The 14,568-nt window shown below is 35.7% G+C and overlaps 1 protein-coding gene across 1 annotated transcript in view; it reads left to right on the forward strand.

Annotated features, from left to right (window-relative positions):
• NALF1 (NALCN channel auxiliary factor 1) overlaps positions 1-14,568 on the forward strand; it is a 433,651-nt gene that overhangs the window by 296,594 nt on the left and 122,489 nt on the right. The window lies entirely within an intron of this gene.

The raw sequence follows: 14,568 nt of genomic DNA on the forward strand, positions 1-14,568 counted from the left end.
TATAGAAGTTATATCCTTTTAATAACCTGTTACATAGATTTTTAGACAATTGACTAAATGTCCATCAATATTCATTCTAAGCTCATATGAAAACTTCTGTGAGCACATTATAGAATTATAGCAGCATTAGCTTAACAATGTATGTATATAGTTATTTCATAAATATATGCACATAAAAGAGTGACACGGATTTTTAAGGTATTACAAATGCACTAGTGCCTTCTCTTCTTATAGGAGTATTTTCTTTCATTTTATAAAAGCAGCTATGACTGCAGCCTCATTTTGTAATGACTGCATCATTTTAAGCATTTTCCCCAAATAAATTATCTTCTCAGTGTGTTTTCCACAACCTTTGTATTCCTCCTTTTACCAGTACTACAAAATAGTTTCTCATAATCAGACTGCTCTTATCTGTCTAGACTTAAATTTTCTTTTCCTCCTGTGATTTCACTGAGTCTGCTACATCTAGTGCTAGTGATTGACTCTCTTTGAGACCTTGCAGCTATGAATATGTGAAGAACAAGGATGAGAAAAAGATTTTTTGTATTTCCTTATCTAGTACCAAAACGTTATAGGCTACCTGAACTTGCCTTATGTATTCAGAAATTATTGTAATTTGAAATTAATAATTCTCTTATGAGTTGATTTGGTATCTCCAGCCTTGCTTGAACTGGACAGAAATATTGCACCCATTTTCTGCTTTCCAGATGGAAAGATTTTCTGCTTTCCTAATGGAAATATCTTTTGTTGATGGTTCTTTTCAAAACTTGATCCAAAAAGTCATTGAGCTCTGCTGCTCCCACTGACATGAGAGGAGCTGGTCTGCAGACAAAGGCAATGTGGTGATGATTCCCATGCCCCACACCACATGGTATTTTGGAAACAAAGGCAGTGCAGCAAGGAGAGGTCCTGCAGCTTCTCCCCCAGCCTGAAAACAATGAAATACACAGAAAAACAACAGCAAATTATGTGGGTGGTATAGATTAATCAATTTGATCGCACCCACACTGTGTTAATCTCTGCCCCCTTCTCTGTAACCAGGACACCATTACATTGTTTATCAACTTAGATGCCACTTACAACTTTATTATCAATGTTATGGAGAGGATTCCCACTGTTTTCTTTCAAACACCAAGATGTCTATTGCCAGCCCTACTATAGGCCCCGTAAGTACCTGGTATCCCTCATTAAATGAACAGTCAACAAATCTGAGGCACTTCACTGAAGGCAGCCCAATCAGATATTTCTGAACTGATTCAGGACTTTGGGAGAGTGAGAGCATTGTTCCAAGCAAAATTAGTAAAATATCTGAAAAAAACGAACATCAAAAAAAAAATTTCTCCTGCACAATTTGCTTCTTATTGCACCAAGCCTTCAGATCTCAGCAGGCTGTCTTTCATGGTTCTTCAGGAAATTCTCAGAACTGCTTTAAACCTAGGACTTAGTTTTAATCCTCCTACTTTCTCATTATAACAGCCTTTGTCTTCATTGTAGCTTAATTACAAACTTTTCTAGTGATCCAGTCTTCTAGGTTTGTTATTTTCCTTGAGTCATTCAGAGATGTCTGGTAATGGAAGCAAAAAAGTATGTACAGGTCCAAGAAAGAAAGCACTTTTTAAAGTAGATAACTCTGGAATTTTCCACTTAAGAAATAAAAATCAATTTGTTGAATAATGTGTTGTCTCTTTCTTCTTAGATTTCTTTAAACTTAAAAATATTTTATTATCCAAAGTCTTCCCTTTTGCTTTGCTAGCTTCATAGGTGAAACTGTATTTTGTTGCTCCTTTATCATATCTTTTATTCTGATTTTTGCAAATATCTTCTTTATTATAATAGTACTTCTTTGCATTTTGGCTACCCTTCTTGTAGGGAAGACATCAGTCTCTTGGAGAAATATGTAAGACTGATACATATATATATATATACAGACTGATAGCTACATAATATTAAGATGACCCACAATGGGACAGCTTCATAATCTCTAAAGGAATTCATACAAAATTCTCATAGCTGCCCCATCTATTGCTCTGTTAAACATTGAATAGTTAAACTTGTTCTAAGGATTTCTTTTTAGTCAAGAAAAAAATTGAAATAATAAAAAACTTGCTTCCTCTTACAGCACTGAAACTTCAAAACTTTTCATTTACACAGTCTTATTCATAAATCCATCTGAGATGCGCAGAAATATTCCTATAGAGTTAGCTGATGTACCTGTTGTTGTAAGTTTCAAGTGAAAATATTCAGGATAATATCTTTAAAATGCTGTCACTTAGATCGCTGCTACAATGAACTATGAGAGCTTGTCAACAAATGCTCTATTTTGTAGGTATTACTCAAAAAAGTATTTATTGTCATAGTCCTTCCTTTGACTCATGGCACTGCAGATATCATCTTTAGTCTTTCCAAGTCACTGTGTGGAACAAGGGAATTGTCAGAGATTGTGTTCCAAGAAAAGATTTTTAAATAGTCATTCTTTTCTGCTCACACAAACAATCAATTTTTAACTCAGTGTTAGCCTGCAAATTCTGTTTTACATGTTGGCTGTTTGTATGAACATAAATCAAGTTTCAACTATATCATGTGTGAAATAATTCCATCTATGTCAGTGCACCAACATGCTTTGAAATGTACACTGGGAAGCCAAGGCTAGAATGTGTCTCATTTTCTTTGCAACCTTTTTCAGATGTGGTACCAAAGGACGTCATTCAACAGTGTATTTTCTCTGATGTAAAAGTCATTTTAAGAACAGCTGGACACTAATTCCTCCTTCCATGTAACAAGTTATTGTCTTCTCTGCTTTGTCAACCATTAGTGAAACTCTAATCTAAATACCTGAAATAATTCAGGAGAAAACTCAAAATAAAATAGACATAAAATATTTTGCTTCCTAGGGTCTTAAAGTGGTAACATTAAAAAGTTCCATTTGTATGACAGAGGGAAGTGGTAAGAGTAGGCAACTAGGAAGCAAACTAATTTTTATCCTTTTTTTACTAAAGGACAAATATTCATCAAATCTTTTGGGTTCTGACTTGAGTCTCATTCTCTCCTTATAAACAAAAATGACTAGTTAACTCCCTGTTTTCCATAGTACTGGTTTTAATGAATTGTTCCTTCATTGGAATCAAAAGAAATTTGTCTACTACATCTAATTGAACAATATTATGAGGATTTAATTCGTGTAGTTATGATTGTGAAAAGAACACCACTAAACAGATATGGATCAGACACGTGGATGAGACTCCCCCCCACCCCATCCTCTGAAAGCTGTGTAGGGTCTTAGAGCTACATTACAAAGTCCTTTCAGGAAAAAATTAATAATTCAGAATAACATGATTTAAATTCATGTTTGTGTTTCTTAGAAAAAGACACACTCCTAATAGTTGAAAATTAACAGCAAATAGCTTTCCCCTAGTTTATTCTCTTGATTTATTTTGATTGGTACCTGGGCACTTCTGTTATAATCAAGAACATATTAGCATTACATATCTCAAGAAAGGGAGGAAGGATTAGCTTTGAGAGAATGTGGTCTAGTTGCATATGATTTGTACCACAAAACACTGAGCTATTAGAGAATGTGTACATCTTTTTATTACTGATGTAGCTATATTATAAATGTCTTGCTGCTGTGTACCACAACAGATTATAATTATTTTCCTCTTTAAAAACTGAATGTTCATCATGTGTGAATCTTTTTCTTCTCCATGTTATTTCTGTAATGTATTTTCAAGGCAAGGATTAATTGGTGCTGTGGTGTTGATGGACATGGTTTTGAGACCGAAAGAAAACTGTAGCAGGGTACCTTTCAATTCTAGCAAATCTCAATAGTGGATTTGCAACTGAAGAAAGATTCATTTTCACACTCACAAAACTTCCATGTTTCAAAAATATTCTTGTTCTGCTTGATGGTGATAAAGTTTCAAAGTATGAAAGAACAATGCAGAAGACTTAAATGAGATTCAGAAAGTCTTTTCCAGGACCTTCCTCAGAGAGACTGAGAGGAAAGGTTTATGTCAGGGTCTTCTGTCATTAACTGAATGTAAAAAAGGTTGTGTTCTTAGTGTATAAGAAATCTTTACTATGGTTCTAAGAAACATATTCAATTTTTTTTTTTTCTTAAAATTGATGAATCTGCACAGAATTATGTGATTTGCATGAAAAGTAATTTTCCTAAAGGAACAGAAGTAGAAAATTCTCATACAGTTTAGACAGCTGGTGTAAATGGCATCATTGCCACTTAGCTCTCTTTGATATAGCTATACCTGTATACATTTAGGTATTAATTATGCAGTAAAGAGCTGTTTTCATCACGGCATTGATACAGCAACAGATATTCCATAAGTTAAAACAAAAAATTAATAATTTCATGCATGAATAATCAAACTCCATGTCCTAATGTAGTGCAGGAGGGATTCAGAGAGCTCTAACACATTCAGGTTCATAGGAGAGACAAGAAGGTAGAACAATGATAAATTATTGTTGTTTCTGTTCTATTTATTTAAGAGAGCTGGCTAAAACACTGTCAACTAAATGGGTCATCTAACTTCTCACTGTAGGATGATTTTTCCTGAGATTCCCATCAGTGCTTATTGTACCTCATCTTTTCACAGCCCTGCAGCTGTGGGATTGTTAATGGTATTTCTTAGCTATCTCAGGAAGGTGTTTTCACATGATGCAGGCTCTGCCAGTTCACCTGCATAAGTATATGTCATTTTCCCCATCCTGTGGCCTTCAATTCAGAGTACTTCTCAGATTCAACACAGGCTCCCACTTAGCTGTGCATCACGCTGTAGGCTCACAGTGTTTTCCACAAAGCCTTTTTTCTCCCCTGCTCTTTTGGTCTTTTCCTAGCATCTCTAACTAGCAATGACAAAATGACTATTATATTTCATTTGAAGTGTTTTTTTTACAGTAAACGGTAGCACATTAGTGAGCAAATTTGAAAACATAATGGCAAAAAATCTTTCACCATCAAATGGTGACTTTGTAAAACAATATATATTTATCATACTGTAAATCATGAACCATGATTTATGAAACTATGAAATAAATGTTAAGATCCTCAAGTGAAAATGAACTCTTATAATATGAATCATAATCAGGTCCTTCTTTTTCACATTCTTGAATAGCACAACTAATAAAGAAACAAACCCATTAGATATAAATATAAAAATATTTTAATAAAGCAGGTTTCTCAGGCCCCATTCAACCTTGAGCACTGCCAGGGATAGGACATCCACAACATCTCCAGGCAACCCGTTCCACTAGTCTCACAGTAAAGAACTTCCTCCTAACAGCTAATCTAAACCAAATATAAACCTTTTAGCTTCAATGCATTACCCTTGTCCTGTCACTGCATTCTCTTCTAAAACTCCTCTCTACATCTTTCTTGTAGGCTCCCTTCACATACTGCATGTGAAGGCTGCAATTAGGTCACCCCAAAGCATTCTTTTGTTCCAGGCTGAACAAGCCCAATTCTCTCAGCTTTTCCTCCAGAGAAGGAGACACACTAGAAAGGCTTTTCCATCCCTCTAGTCAGGTTGCCGATCCTCATCTGGCAGTAATTCAGGCACTTCAGGTAAGGTCTCACCACGGTGGAAGAGTCAGCATCACCTCCCTCAACCTGCTTTTGATAGCCCAGAGCATGGCTGGCTTTCTGGGCTTCAAGAACACATTGAACAGAAGCTTATTTTGTCTGTGTGCTTAAAGGAAAAACTGTTTGGAAAAGGGTTAAATAGTTTTGGGACCTGTAATAGCTTTCTACAGCTGCCAGCCTGTCCTTTGACAACAGTTTCTTCAGGCAGGAACTAAATCTATCTATCCAAAGGCAATGCCTTTCACAGCCAGTCTCCAATCCTAAAGCAGGGCCTGCAGGTGCTTTTAAAATAGAACTATTAAGTAATTATAGCTTTTCAACTAAGAAAATAAAACTGCAGTTCTCATGTCATGAAATAGCTAACATGGGGGTAAAGAAGAATTCTACCTTTATCACTCACACCATGCTTTGTTGTGATCTCACTATCGTCTCTGAGGTGGATTGAAGTAGGCAAGACTCAGCCATTCTGACACAGCCAGAAGAAGAAAAGGTACTTTATTAACAAAAGATGGAAGTGTCTACTCCCCTTCTTTTTCTGCTTCTGACTCCAAAACACTCTCAGACCTTTACATAGTCAGAAAAATTACTTAGTCTGCTGTTGCTGTTACCAGTAGCTGACCCCTGGTCTCCCAAGTTTCTGGCATCTGGACATGCCAGCCACTGGAGGCCAAAGCCCCTCTGCTGATCCTATAAACTCAGACATCCACACACACAGCAAGGTGCACATACAAGGGCACACACTCTCACAAACCTTATAGATCTCTATATAGTCACCCAGTCTGTACCTAAATCCTCTCATCTCACACACAGGGATGCACATTCACTAAAGTGTCTTGCCAGGAGCTGGACCAGACCTATATGCTTACTTGTGGATGACCTCTATCCCCATGGCCTTCCCATTAGCTGGCCTCCTGCCCTCTCCCATAGACAACTTGCAAATCTTTTTGTTTCTTCAGGGTAAGCCCTGACTCATGATTATTCCACAATGTGGCTCCCAAACCTTTTATTCTTCTTGCCAGCTAGCCCAGCTTCATTTTCATCAGCAATCACATACAAACAGCCCAAACTCATCATGCAGGTTCATCGGCCTCTGCAGTTGCTGGTACCAGAAACAAACGGACGGACAGAGAGACCTGGTCTGATTCCTGTTTCTGGCATGCAGCACACAGACCTACGCACACACATGCGCCCTAAGAGTCCTCTCAAGAGGAAAAGAGTTGGAAATTAGCTCAAAGAGAAGATGAATTGTGCTGAGTGGGTGCAGGGAATGACCTGACCAAGCATTTGATTACCTGTCTGGAGGTAGCTAAATTAGTTAACTTCAGCAAAGAGGACATATGTGTTTCATATAAAAGATCAAGCCAATTTAAAACATATAAATAGATGAAGAAAAAAGACTCTCTGCTTTTCCTAGCCTGAGTTACCCATGTCTGTCACTAAAAATTTACTATGCTGTTCATCTACATTCTGTTCTTTTCCCAGTAAAAAAAAAAAGATTATGACATTTTGCCCTTAATAAATCTATATTCAACTCTGTATCCTGTCTAATCAATACTGGAAGGTTATTGAAATACTTCCAACCAATCTAGCATTTTGGTTTTTCCTGACACAGACATGCCAATATAACTCTGTGTAATTGAAGAAATTGAATTGTGTAATTGAAGAAAAAAAGAGTTTAAAACATTACAGTCAAACTTCCAAGAAATCTGAGAGGTTGTCTATGGAGCTGGGGTGGGGGGTGTTGTTCTTGCAGGGGTGTTTTCCTCTTGTTGTTTTCTCATGACTTTTAAAACTGGATAAGCTGTTAGCATTCTCTGGCAATCAGTTTGAAACTGCCTGCTTTTCTATATTCTCTAAAATTATGTTTTCCTTCCAGAATCCATCACCCAGAAGATTACTTAATATCTTGTAATACTCATTCAGGAAGGATCTTCAAGCAAATAATCTTTTTTCTTTTTGTCTTCTTTGACAGTATATTATCAGCAGGTGCAGTGCTTCTAGCATGGCATGATGAAAGTAACTATTTTTAGGGAATAGAAAGATTTTTTGTTCAGGAAAGGAAATTTAATCTCATTAATCAGTTCATCACAAAATATTTGGACCTGACACTCAGCAGTGAAAGTTGGGGCATATGAACAAGGGAAATAGTAATGATATTGTTGGTGATGGTGATAATAATAAATAATATTAAAACATTCTTAACTCTTTAAACATTCTTAAAAATCCAATGAGTAATTAATCTGATAAATTTATAAACTCTGTGCTCCTGGAATATCCTGGAATATTGTACAAAAAAATAAGATTTCCTTGGAAAAGATATTTTCATTGATATATCTTTCATCACCTAGAGAGATTTGAGTTGTATAATGGGAACAAGTAGTCCTCAGGAGACAAGCCTTATGATATTGCTTTTCACCTATTGGAAAGATATTAGCTATTAAGACACAGCAATAAGAACAGGATTAAGTATTCTTTTCTTTCAAGAGCAATTATTTTTCCATTCACACATGTGAATGCAAAATTTTCAAATTCATGTTCCACAAAGATGCATTGTACAAATATCCATTAGAAGCTGAAAAAAAAGAAGTACACACTTTTTTGTTTTTGAAAAAAAGTTGTTATGTATTTTACTTACATTTAATATTCCCTTAGCATTCCTTTTGACTCCTACAGTACTTTATTATAGCCTTCTATAATGTATTTACTATCTTACAGGATGTTTCATGACGAGGTAATGATCAATGTTTCATGCCAAAGGTTAGGAAGAGTGGAAAAACAAGCTGTAGGTAGACTGTGTTGTATGACCACTGAGGCTTTTAGGGATGCCAGGAGGACTCTAATGCATATAGATCAGAACCAGCTGTGAGATCAGACCACATTGTTCAGGTCTGTGTTCAGCTGAGTCCTGAAAACCTTCAAGGATGGAGCTCAAAAGTCTCCCTGAGCAGCCTGAAGAATAGAGTCTTTTGATCTGTCCCTAGTACAAATCTCAAAATACTTGAAAATCAGTAATTTTTTTCTGAATACCTTATACCTGACTGTTTTCATCACTGAGAAAAATTTACCTTTATTTCAAGGGTGTGTTTTTTGCTTCTCTATTTCTCCTTAAACAAAACCACTTCACATAAGCCATAAGGAGCAGATGCAGAATTTTCTATATTCCTATTACCAAACCTTCTTAGTTGGTCTGAGTTTAGGGACAGGAAAGGGTGCAATAGCTATATTAGTGTGCATATATATATAATAACCTTTGAATTATTATATATCCTGAGCTGCTCATTCCAAAATAACACAACCTATTAGTTATTATGTACCTCAAGTTCATTGTTTCAGTGTTATATATACTGAAAAGAGAGCATCTATATAATACCATTAAAAGATTCTAGGCTGACAAAGCTATGAATTTTTGCATACTCTGGAAGATCACACAGCACACTTTTTGTCATTGAGACAGGAGCTTTCTGCCAAATGCATTTCTGTTATTTCTACAAAGAAAGAAAATAGTTGGGTTTTTCAATTTAATTTTCCCAGTCACCAGCTAAGTTCTTGGTTGTGGATGTTCATTGTACAATAATGTCAATGGTCATGGTAGGACTGAACTGTATATGTTGTTCTCTGTGACTGATGATTTCAAAGTCAAATGGCCATGTTAGGTGAATTGCTATAGTTTATCCCAGCATTTTTGGGTGCTCATTTAACCAGCAAAGTGGAAATGGTTCTCTCTCCATAAAGTGAGAAGTGTAATCTTTCTGACTTTTTTCTCATTTTAATGTTGATGCTGGAGATCGTAGTAAACCTGTACATTGGATGAGTGAAGTTCTTCCTTGTCTCCTTTCATTCTCAAGGGCTAAAAATATTCTAAGTATTTAAAAATACTCAAATATTTTTCTGTTTATGTCCTGCCTATTATTACTCTCTGCTGAATGTAGTTTCTTAGCTTAATGGTAAATTCAAAATGAAAAATACCTGTTGAGCTGTGTGAACTGTGACTGCAAAGGACATGGCTCTGTAGAGCAGTAATAAAAGTAACATTACCTGGTACTATATTTGAAGTTATTGAATTCCTCATCATTTATCCAGAATAGGAGGACCAAGGTCTAATTTCCAAATCCCTGACTGCTGAAAGCTAGTGTTACTTATTATAGTCACTGGAACTTTCTTGTCTTTTCCAAGTGTACACAAGGTATACACATATTCACACAAAGATAAGACATGTTAAGTCCCAGGCCTTCATCCAACCTTAGTCAATTAACTGAGTTCATAAATTAGAAATCTAACATTGTCTGATGGATAAGAGATGGTTTACCTTTAATTAATCTACCTCTTTTCAACATCTTCTACCTCTTTTCAATACCTATGATGAGCATTCCCAGTCTCAAGCATAGGTACTCAAAGATGGTGTCTCCATTTAAAACCTGAACTCAAGCACCAGAGATTGGCAATATTTGCATTTATCAATCGGAGAAAGAAAAATAAAAAGACATGTTGGAATCAGAATTTCATTAAAATTAGGTAATGACACTTAATTGGTTACCTGAAAAAAAGTTGTTTTCCACTTCAAGACAGCAGACAACAGAAGTCAGAGTTCTGTCTGCTTGCCTAACTTCACTCCTAAGGCCAAAGAAAGGGCCTGAAAAGCTTCTATTTCAAGAATTATTGCAAGAGGTTTTAATCATGCATTGTCAATTTTTTTCTTCACTCTCCAGCTTGGGTAAAATAATAAACCATGCTCTATTTCAAAATAAAAATAAATATGTCTTTTTTTTTTACCTCCTCATTCTCTTTGATCCCCTTTTGGTCCATTGATGCATATTTCCAATATACCTTTTCTTGCTGGTGGACCGCATCTCCTCTCTATTATTGAAAAATAATATTTTGACAGGCCAATATTTAAAAATAGTCAAGAAGTTTTAATATTATGGCTATGTTTTCCAAACATTTTTTGAAATAGCTATGTAATCAGAAAGGATAAATTTTAAGGTGGCCACAGTGCTGCAAATTAAAATTAAATAACACAGCATTACTTTGTCCATTTTTAATTCATTTTTAAATGCTGGAAAAGTTATCTTTTTGCAATCTATATGCCAGGAGCTATTCCTGAGTGCTTAACAAAGCTGAAAGCTAAGCTAGTTCTTAATTTTGATCCTGTGTATTAAAGGGAGATCTGAAGTAACACCAGCTATAGCAACACATCTTTCTATAAATTACGTGATATTCCATGTTTTTGTTCTCTTTACTGAGTTCAGCGACAACCTTTTAGCTATTTCAGGCTTGTTTGGGTTTTTTTTCCAGTCAGTCTTGTTTCCCTAATTCACTACCAATTTAGCAAAATTCTCAGTGGAAACTGGTGCTGACTAGGGATTCTGATGGGTTATGAGGAATTAAATTCTGTATGACAGCTGTGTCCTGTTTACAAGGTTTATATTCCCAACCTTTGTGTATTGCAAGGTTTCGTTGAAGTTGCACATTCACATCTTGACAGAAAAGCTGTCTGAAGATCATCAAAATTCTTGAGGTAACCAGAAGGAAATTTGTAATCAGTTGTGGACCTATTTGCCTTTTCTATTGGTTTCACTCTTTTGTACACAAAAACTTTATTATTTTTATGCCAATTCAGACAGGATTTTGTGATGAGTACACAGATAATGTGGCAATTTAGCACAAACCAGGCATTTAGCAACTCATATCATAAAATGTGACAGAATTTTCAATCTCAATAAGATTTTATAAGTTTAGAAGCAAGGAATTTTTTTATTAACAATTAATTTAGGTAACTTTAATTGCATTCATTATTTTGAAATATATCATATTCAGTATTTATGGAGAAGCCACAGCTTTTTGTCATTTAGTGTACACACTACTAAGACAATCTACCCTTTTGTCAGCTACTGACATTTCTGATGAAAACTATTACCTGAAATGGCTACATTTGGAATAATTTGCTTTCATATGTATGATTGCCTAGTGGAATACAAAACCTTTGTATTTTATTTTATCTTTACTTGTCATACCAAACTTATCAAGTACAGGTGCATCACTGCTTTACAGTTTGAGTTGTAATTCTACCTGCTAAGAAAATATAAAGTCTAGTTACCTTGGAAGATTATTATTACCATCTCTTCTGCTGTTTTCAGAAACAGAAGTAATGGACTAGAGGTTTTCCACATAAGAGTTTGAAGCATTTTCTCAAATCCCTTCTGACATCTGAGAGCCTAAGACTTTTATCAGTACTGTGCTACTTCTACTCTCATCATTTGCTCTTTAGGTGTTTTCTTCCTTTTTGTCATAGTGCTGGTGGAAAAGAAACAAATAAAATTTTCTGTTATACCAAAAAAAATACCATTTCCTTTATCTTAAGCAAAAATTTACCTGCTTTTTTAACCATTCATAATCGGATTTCTGTCTTTGAAAGGAAGGGAGGAAGCTGGGCTGGGTAGGTGTGAGAGAATGGACTATTGTCTATATAGCCAACAGTATCTTAATTTTGTTCTTGTGATGAAAGTAGTTGATCACTGCCCTAAGTAGTTAATCTTCTGCTCTAAGAAGCATTATAATAATGTAATCTACAATTCTTATGACTTATGAAGAATTTCTCAAACAAAAGAAGGAAACTAAATGTTTGAGTGGAAAATATTATTTATTGCCATTTATGTAGAAAAACAGGTCAAATTTCCAATTTATTGATAAACAGCAAAGTCCTTTGAAAATCAGAAAAAAAAGATGCTGACATTCACTGGTAGAAGAAAACACAGTTTTGGTCTTCTTTTTTGAACATAGAACACAAAGACTATTCTCTGCTCAGTTCTCTCCTTAGGAACCTTTTCTTCCTTAAAACCTTACAGAAAATAGCTACCTAACGCTTTTATTTCTAATGGAAGACAATGTAATACTCTTCCTGCATCATGCCTTGCACTAATCCTCCTGAATAACCATGAGTAACCATGTACTTTCATTGAAGTTGGTTTCACCTGTCATTTTACGTTCTAATATCGTTAGTCTCTTAGTTGGACTGATTGAAAGGTCTCTTTAAAAGCTGCTCAAGAAGAAGCCTATTTTGTGTCTATAGAGGAGCATCATCTTTCCCAGTATGCTTCAATTATCTCCTGATTTTTAGCTTAATTAGAAAAAAATTACCGCTTTCATGTTTTTGTTTTTCCTTTGTGGAGACTGGAAAGGAGGTAATATATTTACATCAAACAGATGGGTTTATGTTTCTTTACCCCTTCCCCCTGTTTGTGTAAAAAAGATTTAAATATATAAATATGTATTAATCCCTCTGCATAAAACATTAGTGTTGAGGGACTTCTCCATTAAAATATTGAAAAAGACCACAAAATATTTTGACACCATGTGACTGTCTCATCAATGAAATGAAACAGAGGACAGGTTTTTTGACAGAATTTTGTTTTCCCTTGAAGCTCTGTAATTTCTTCAAGTACTACCCAGTACTGCAAGAACTTATATCTGTAATCATATGATATCTGAATTTATATTATAGCATACATTGAAAAACATTGAAGGCATAACTTTTCCTTTAGGCATATACAATCACATGAACACCAAGTACACATGTATGAAACACAGTAACTTAGATGCAGCTGGGATTATCAATTGCTTTTCTTCTTCATTCCTGCTTTTAATATTGATGATCTACTGACAGTTCATCCTATCTTAATTCTTAATATTACCTCCTGCTCACAGTACTGTAACTACTTTTGTCAGTTAAGGGGAAATTGGTTCATTTTTCCATTTCTTTTTTTATAAGCTACAGTAGCTTTTATTGCTGATGAATCTTCTGAACCACCAGAATGATCTGTTCCATTACCTTTCCAGGGAAGGGGCTGAGGCTGACCCTCCAGTAGCTTCCCAGGTCCTCCTTCTTGTCCTTTGAGGATGGGAGTGACATTGTCTTTTCTCCTGTAACTGGACACCTCTCCTGATCTCCATGATTTTTCAAGGGTAATGGACAGTGCTTAGCAACATCTGCCAGCTCCCTCAGCACCCAAGGGTACATCCCACCAGGGCCCATGGATTTATGGGTGTTAAGTCTGCCTAGCTGATCTCTGACCAACTCTCTCTGATCAAGGGGAAGTCTTTCTTTCTCCAGCCTTCCTCTCTTAAATCCAAGGTCTTGGATTCCTGAAGGCTTTTCTCAGAAGTCTAAGGCATAGAAGATATTCAGTATTTCCACCTTCTCTGTGTCTTCCACCACCCATTTGGTTCAGCAATAACCTCACATTGTCCCCAGTCTTCCCTTTGCTGCAGATGTTCTTAGAGAAGTCCTTCTTGCTGTCCTTGCCAGACCCAATTCCAAGTGGACCTTGGCCTTCCTCTTGCATTCCTGAAAATGTTCCTGTAGTCCTCCCACGTGGCCTGTCCCTTTTTCCATATCCCATATAATATTTTTCTGCTGAGATTTGTAAGAAGCTCCCTACTCATCCATGTAGGTTTCCTGTCCCCTTTACTTGATTTCTTGCTCATGCCTTATTTCTTGTTATTCATCCACTGGAAGAAATTTCTGTGTGCATTTTCATTTTTAATGTATATAATTTTCTCCAGCAGAAATACTTTTGAGGATTTATATGACTGCCTTGTGATTTTTGTATTTATGTCACAACTGAACAGGCTTAATTATCTACATTATGCTTGTGGCAACAAACCTGATTTTTGAAAGTGTTTTCTATCTTCAAACACCTGTAATAATGTTCTATTTGAAGTTCCCATCCTTTCAAAGTCTCATATCTGACAGAACTGTTTTTATTTTTTGTGTTCACTTAGAATGGTCAGAAATTATTGCACAATTAAGCAACCCTCAGAAGCCCAAAAATAAGCCATCTGAGGTTTACTTGTGCATTGGTTTTGTCCTGATTGGCAGCCAAGCACCCAGCTGATTGCTTAGTCCTACTTACTACAAGATGGAGGAGGAAACAAACAGACCATTTGTGGAAAAAACTCATATCAAAATAATAATGGGA

Source organism: Pseudopodoces humilis, chromosome 2 (assembly GCF_049639895.1).
Source record: "Pseudopodoces humilis isolate 2021_Gansu_Grassland_sample_001 chromosome 2, ASM4963989v1, whole genome shotgun sequence".
Lineage (NCBI taxonomy): Eukaryota > Metazoa > Chordata > Aves > Passeriformes > Paridae > Pseudopodoces > Pseudopodoces humilis.